Source organism: Myotis davidii, unplaced genomic scaffold, assembly GCF_000327345.1.
Source record: "Myotis davidii unplaced genomic scaffold, ASM32734v1 scaffold433, whole genome shotgun sequence".
Classification (NCBI taxonomy): Eukaryota; Metazoa; Chordata; class Mammalia; order Chiroptera; family Vespertilionidae; genus Myotis; species Myotis davidii.
Genome location: NW_006293776.1, coordinates 1,848,569 through 1,856,068, shown reverse-complemented (window position 1 = coordinate 1,856,068; position 7,500 = coordinate 1,848,569).

The window sequence follows — 7,500 nt, the reverse complement described above, 5'->3', positions numbered from 1 at the left end:
TATGTCACGGTTCCGGATTTTCAGTCCATTTTAAGCATCAGGAAGAACATTGATGGGATAGAATATCAGACAGAAGCCCAGAAGAGAGACAACTATGTTATTCTAGGGCAGTGGTTCTCAACCTTCTGACCCTTTAAATACAGTTCCTCATGTTGTGACCCACCATAAAATTATTTTCGTTGCTACTTCATAACTGTAATGTTTCCACTGTTATGAATCGTAATGTAAATATCGGATATGCAGGATGGTCTTAGGCGACCCCTGTGAAAGGGTCGTTCGACCGCCAAAGCGGTCGCGACCCACAGGTTGAGAACCGCTGTTCTAGGGGGGTTATAATTGCCTTCCCAGTGTCAGTGACCTTGATTCAAACCTTGAATTAAATAGAAATAAACTTAATTAGGCAATTCCAGGCAGGTGTTCCTTGTGTATGGGTAGGACACTTTCGTAAAGCTGGAGTGGGTGGGAATGGATGAAACCAAGAGTGAGTGAAGAAAAGAAGCAAGGGATGAGGTTAGAGAAATAGGCAGATGTTGTAGTGGAGGTAGTGAGTATGTTTTGGAGGTAAAACATTTTTAGATCGGAATTCTAAGCATTGCATACTGTCTGTTCTTCCTGCAATGATAATAATAGACTTAATTTTTTTTTCAGAACATCTATTAAATTTAAAGCCATGGGTCAGAAATTGTTGACATGTACCAACATTACTATTCACGAGGTCTTTGCAAAGTAGATACTATTCTGCCAGTTCAGATTTGGGAATACCAAGTCCTGGAGAGGCCAAAAACCTTATCCAAGGTCACAAAGATGGTGTGTAACAAACAAGGAAATAAATACTGGAGGCCAGATTTAAAATTTAAAAGCCATGTTTCCTCTACTGCTTTTTGCAGCCTGAAGATGTCTGCAGGTTGCCTTTAACAGCATTTAATTAGGACCTGGACTTGGTTAGTACAGGTGATAATCAGTTTAATTAATGCAGTAGAAGAGAATTTGTCTTGCAGTATGATCCACTAGGTTCTATCTAGAAGACATTCAGAGTATTATAGGAAATGAAAAAAATTGAAGTTTGACTCAACTAATACTTCCCATCAATTCCTCCCCCAAATAATATTACTACTTTCATTTAGAATGCATCCTTTTATTTTTATTTAGCATGTTTGGCATTTCATTTGTGTGGGCATGATGGTTACCATTTCTTAGTAATACAAATAGTTATTGGAATAAAATTTTGTGAAAATATTTCAAAGGATAAATCCCTTTGCTCTAAGTTTAGCATTATCTGAAAGAAAGTTAAAGAAACAATGGTAGATCAAAATGGAGAAAGTGTTTTCACATAGTAACTGCGATAGTATCAAAGAACACATACTAAGCACATGTGGAAATTTTGTATATAAAGAGGAAATCTGGGTAGGATGTTCCTAATTAATTTCCCTTTTAAAAAATTCTTAGGTGAATTTCATAGATAGGGGAAATATCAGAAAATTTTATTCTGAAACTTTGAAAATTTTAACTTTCAAAATTAAAGTTTCCTTTGTCAGAAAGATTCTAAATTACTTATGAATTCTTCATCATATCAATTTATAGTACTAAGGATGGGGGAGTAAATGTAAAGGGTTAAGTGTAAGAAATTATTTCATCTTAATTTCTGAGAGAACTAACAAAAAGTTGTAGGAGATAAAATTGTCTCTTTTTTTAGAATGCATTTCAACTTTACAAATGATCAAAACCATGGCATTGCAAATGAAAGAAACAGTGAATTTCATTATGAAAGGTTCTGGCTAACTTTCAGTTGAATGCAGAAGTATGGGATCTCAGGGAGAACACATTAGAGAGTAGAATGTAGTCTCTAGATGGTGGTTAGTACCATGGGAGCTGGTGAGACTTTTTAAAGAGTATTTTTAAAATAAGAAGAAAGCCAAATTCATAGCTATAAGAAACAATATCATTTAAAGGGAGGAGAAGGGAAAGGGAAGTGCCCTTAAAGATAATGAGAGATGGCTGGAGAGATGGATGAAGATCCAGGAAAGAATGGTCACAAGAACCAAGAGATGGAGAGCATCAGAAAGCATTGGTATCAGGAAACACTGCTATGGAATAGTAGCTAACGGCATGCGACAATGAGCAAGTCATTGGTGACCTTTAGAAATGCGAACAGGTTTGTTTGAGATAGTTTGCCCTTACTTTAACAACTAGCTTTTTATTCACTGCCCTAAGGATCTTTACAAGCATCAGGTGTTACAATAAATGTTTAATGTTTTAGTGGAAAACAATTGCTCATAATACTATAAAGACATCTCTCAAATGATTGTATATCAATCCACCATGTAGATTATTCAGTTAAATATTTTTATCTTCAGTTAATTTCTCCTAATTATTTATTAGATACTAATTCTCTGCCTCATATAATTTAAATATTATTGAAATCATTGACCTCTGGAGTCCTTTGTACTTAGTAACAAATGTGTAATTCATACCGAAGGCAAGATCCACATCTGGTCCTGTTTTCTCTCTTCATCTACCCAATGGAGGCACCATATACTCTCATCTGCTTGCTTGATGCCAAGGCTGCAAATCTTCTGGTAGGTCTGACTGACTCAATTATGTTTTTCCCCCTTCATCTTTAACCGGGTGAAGATTTTTTCTCTGACATTTTTCCTTTATCTTCTCCACTGAATTCACATCTTTAAGCCTTCCTCTTTGCTAAGATTTTTCCTGTACACCATAAATTTCTGGTTCTTTCTAGCTTTACTTCTCTCCTCCTCCTTCTTCCTTGCCCATGCTGCTTCTTACCTCTCTGTTACCTTGGTTATATCCCTGACCCTGCCAATCACCCCAATAGTAATTTCTAAGCTTAAAATTCACAAAGTAAATGGAAAGTTCTAGTTTTAGAAATTTGTCGATCACAAAATCATGCCATATCAATTTCTAAAATTCTTGCAGGATCAGAAATTCCCTTTAGGCTCTCCACTAGCCTAAATGTCTACCATTTTCTAAGTAGGCTTGTTGGTCATTAAGTGCCAGCATTAAAGATAAATTAAACTCATTCATTTTATTATTTTAGCATTTCAATTATTTATATTGAAATACTATTTCCAACTTTTTTAATAGAAAATATATAACATTTGAGCTACATTTTGGGCTAAAGAGTTGGACTAAGATTGCTTCAGCAATGAACTATTTCTTTTAAAATGTCATTTCTTAGGGAAAATGTGTGCTGAGTTCCTAACAACTGATTAGCAAATTAAATCTTGGAATACACCTGTTTGTTAGCAAAAACTGCCTGTAATTAGATAGGTAAATCTGTTGGGGGAAAAAATCAAATAGGTGAGCCAAAATGCAGAGTTTGTGTTGTGATAAGAAAGACAGCATATATTTGTGTATTGCATTACTTTTTCAAAGTGCGTCCATACACGAGCTCATCTGAGTGTCACAACAACCTTGCAAACTAAACCGGGCAGCATTCTGTATTAACCAAATTTTCAGATGAGAAAAGTGACACCAAAAGGCCAAGTAACTTTCCCAAGTTCAGGCAATTCCAGGCTAGATGGAACGAGGTCTTTTCATTTAAAGTCTTTCCCCCAAGGCTGCTTTAAAAAAATATTGAGGTTTGTTTAAGATTTTAATTGGAAACCAAAAGGTTTCACTGCTGCTAAAGAAAATGTTTGAAAGCCACTGCACTAAATGAAAATGGCCAGCATGGTTTTCCAGAAAGGGTGTTAGAAGTTAGGCAGTATTACTCTCCAGCACCCATGACATGGAAGATAAACCTCTTTTCCTAATGCAATCATAATTCTGAAATGGAAATGTGAGAAAGCAAACACTGAACTTCTACTATGAGCTGAGCACTTTGCTAGACTTCATTTCATTTAATCCTTCTGAAAACCTTATGGAGTAGTAGTATTATCTCTAGTTTACTGTGAGGAAGCAAAGCCTCTGAAAGGTTATGTATCCTGGCCATGGCTTCCTATCTTGTGAAGAGCAATGCATTGATTTAGCTAATGCCATAGCCAGTGTTCTTATTTACTACTTGGTCTGGCTGGACTAATTTTCCCTTCTTTGGGGCTGCATTGGTATACTCTGGAAAAAAAAAACAACCAAACACCTATATATGCATAGTTACTTTTCATCCCACCTGGATAGCAGGCTGCTGCACGGTACAACCTCAGGGTAGGAATGTAGGAATAAGAGGTCATCCACATGAAGTTTATGTGAATTGTGTTCCCTGGAGTTGGGCAGAATACAGCCTGCACAGTTGTTCACAGAGGCCTTAGGAAAATCACCAAACCATGAAATTGCTATAACTATTGGATGATTTTAGTTGAGATTGTGCATAAACTTGTATATAAATTTTTATGGATTCGACATTTATTAGTTGACTTGATTAGTGGGTATCAATTTTGACTCGATGCACAAAATGAGAACCATCTCCAGTTACAAAATACAAAAAAAATTAGACAACTTTTTGAAGACAGAAATATTAATTTTAGAACATTTAGTTTTTTTCATGTAATATCATGATGGATATTATAATCATAAGCAATATTTCTTTCTAGACACTATTTTTCCCACTCCTGCAACTCAAGGGAGAATTCCAGCATGTTTTCTTTATTCTATTCTCTTTCACTTTATGGCTTCTAAAGCTAAAATTTACACGCGTATCCTTAGTTTTGTTATGAACAGTCAATTCCAAGACATGTATGGCTCATTTCCTTTTGGGGGACAGTATTCTGGATAAATTGTGGGGATAAGAGCATTTTTTCTTTTCTGACCCAAATCCTCATTATTGTATACCTCACAATACAGAGTAATTTTCAAATGAATATCACTGTATCTGTTCAGAATGGGGAGAGACCTGACATCAGCTATGACAAGGGAAGATTTTGGTTCATTAAGAATGAATAGGAATCAACCAATGAACTTGTATGCATATACGCATAACCCGTGGACATAGACAATGTGGTGGTGAGGGCCTGGGCTGGGGGATGGGAGTGGGCTGGAAGAGGTTAACGGGGGAAAAGGAAGACCTATGTAATACTTTCAATAACAAGGTTTTAAAAATTAAATAGAATTTGAATAAATGGAAAGAAAGAGATTTTGGGGGCAGAATGTGATCAAATTCCAGATTTAAAGGAAGAGATATGCAAGATGTGTTCATAAAACTGTGAGAAACTGCTCTTTGTCTTGGGTGGGCATCTCATGTATAATAAAAGAAGAAAGTTAACTTAGGGTCAAATTTCAGACTGCCTTATGTGTTGGGTTACTATAACTAATAACAACTAAAATCTATTGAATCTATACAGATAAATAAGGCTATTCTGGTCATTTGGTAGAGATGATCACAGAGAGAAGGGCAGAGAGGCTAGCTGGCAGGCAATCTCAGGAGCCTAGGCATGAAGTATAAAGAGGCTGCATGAGGGACAAAGCTGTGTTTGAATGTGGGGTAACAGAGAACAGAAATCAGACCAAAATCCAAGGTCTCAGCTGGGAGAACTGTGGAAAATTTATTTTTAAAAAAATTGGGTGGGGAGAAGCTTTGAAGGCAAGAGTACTAATAATAGGTGGTAATCAAGTTAAATTAAATCTGAAAATATTAATGAATGACAGAGATCATATAAGGACTTCTAAAAAAAACAGTAAATGCTATAGTAGTTGGGCACAGTTCTTAATGCCTTGCTTTAAGATGGTTGGAACTCTTGCCTGGCCAACATGGCTCAATGGTTGAGCATCGAGCTATGAACCAGGAGGTCATGGTTCAATTCCAAGTCAGGGCACATGCCCAGGTGGTGGACTTGATCCGAGTGGGAGATGTGCAGTAGGCAGCTGTTCATTGATTCTCTCTCATCATTGGTGTTTCTATCTCTCTCTCCCTCTCCCTTCCTCTCTGAAACATTTTTTTTTAAAAGATGGTTGTAACTATTTAGTGACCTAATTGGACCACTACTGTGGTCATTAATTGTAAATAATAGGCTTTATTTCTTTGCTTCCTAATCTTTATGCCTCTCCACATTAGCTTAATGACTGAAACACTTTATTCAACTGAAAAGTCTTATTAGACCTGTGATGCTCATAGCTTTGTTAATACTTATCTGTCGTACTATTTGGTGTCTGGAGATAAACATCATTTTCAACTAAGTAAAGCCCTTGACTCTCTATTTCCTTTAATTTCTACTTTTAAATAAGCTGATTCTTACCTGAAGTCATCTCTTTCTTATAATATCTTGCAAAAACCAGCCCATAATATTCTGACATTTTCCAGAAACTTCCTTAAAAGGTATAATCTTGGGAGCTACATATTCTGTCTTTCAAACTTTCAGTTTTATCAAATAGTTTTATAAAATAATGTGTTTCCAACTTTCCAGTTTGCTGTATCTACTTGCTTTACTCCCATTGCTTGACTTCTAAGCCAATGCCATACATTTCATGTTTGTTGTTACAGCAGAACCTATTCCTGGTAAGAATTTCTGTTTTAAGTGGAGTGAATAATGTTGGTAGTTATAACAAAAGCCTCCAAACTTTCAACTACTTAAAGGTTTATTTCTTACTACGCTATGGGTTCTGCTAACCAGATGTTCCACTTGTTTCTCACAAGAATGATTCACTCCTGCAAAATTGATTTATTCCTGATCTGCGTGTCTTTGAGTTCCCTAGACATTTCCCCTGTTTGAAATTACTTGCATCTTCCTTCCAGCTGAGTTATAGTCAACAGTGTGGGGGTTCTTTCAGCTCATAGTCCATGGACGTCTTAGAATTATGGACGCAGATTTGACAGAGGATTGGATCAATTAGAAACGGTCAATCTCTGGTATGTCTTAACATTTTTAAGCCTGAGCTCTCTGACGATGAACATAAAATTTTTATACTCTCTCACTTCCTTACCCTACTAGCTCCAGCATTTGCCATGGAAGATCAGTTGGTGTGCATGTCCATAGAATGAAGTCATGACAGAAGAAAGCATGGGGACCAAAGAAAGGAAGGGGAATAAGAAGAGTGTGGCTTCTTTACCTGGCTCCTTCACCAGACTCTACGCTGCTTTCTAATAGGGCTTTATCTATGAAACTCCAGATTGAACATAGTGATTTGCCCAGAGTATATATTTAACTCATTTTCCTTGATGTGTGGTGAGGAGCACAGGCTCTGAAGTCAGGTTGCCACTGTTTAAATCCCTACTTTGCCAATTGCTATGGATCTTGGTCAAGTTATTTAATCTTTCCGTGCCTCAATCTAATCATCTACAATATTGGGAAACTAGGAATGCATACATCATAGGGCTTTTATGAAACTTAACTGAGAAATAAATGTAAAGGACTAAACAGTGATGATGAATCTTTTGAACTCGGCGTGTCAGCATTTTGAAAAACCCTAACTTAACTCTGGTGCCGTGTCACATATAGAAATTTTTTGATATTTGCAACCATAGTAAAACAAAGACTTATATTTTTGATATTTATTTTATATATTTAAATGCCATTTAACAAAGAAAAATCAACCAAAAAAATGAGTTCG